This window comes from Arachis ipaensis, chromosome B07 (genome assembly GCF_000816755.2).
Source record: "Arachis ipaensis cultivar K30076 chromosome B07, Araip1.1, whole genome shotgun sequence".
Classification (NCBI taxonomy): Eukaryota; Viridiplantae; Streptophyta; class Magnoliopsida; order Fabales; family Fabaceae; genus Arachis; species Arachis ipaensis.
The window spans coordinates 19,388,661-19,389,504 of NC_029791.2; positions in this window are offsets into that span (position 1 = coordinate 19,388,661).

Sequence of the window (844 nt, forward strand, 5' to 3'; positions counted from 1 at the left end):
GATATTTATTCTAAACTGAAGCAATATAGTTTAAGAACTTCATTTTGCATAAATGCTAAACTAAACAATTTTAATTAAAATAAGTAACATATATTATGATTTGGAAACATAGTTATTAAATAAAAGTATTAATATTTTCAGAGACAGCGGCCCTTGATTTTGTATTTTTAATTTTTACTAATAGCTAGAATGCTAGAGTTACAAATTATTTAAAAAAAATTCTCTTTCCCAAACATGCATTAATTCATCACTTTCCACAACTTTTTTTTTTTATTTTCTCTTGGTTTAAATCCTTCCCCCCTAGATCTAGCTAACTTGCATTTATTATTTTCAACTTGAATTTGAATATTGGGTGCAGCTAAATATCATAAGTGATGTTTACTTTAAAGTTTAAATCATTTTCAGCTACACACCTACACGCTTGCATATGATAATATCAAAGAGCAACCTTTTCCAAGGTCAAAACACCAATTTATAAACAGTATAAAGTGACATATCACTGGACCTTTTCAACCGAGTCACATGATTCTGCATGTGCTGCTACATGGCGATTGAAAATGATGTACATAAAAAACATATATTTTTATTTAATACTTTAGGTTAGGCAGGAAGAAAGAATTGAATAGTATTGCTATTGCATTCCCAACTCTCAACAAGATATGCTACTATAATTATAAAATAATGATAATAAGAATAAAAATATAGATCTTAATTCTGACACATGGAATGCTCACCAATAATTTTGTTTCCATTTATATAATCATTTAAGTAATAAATAGTAACGGTAACGATTTTTGTTACATTAATAATATATAAAGATGTTTTTATATAGGTAAATTATAGG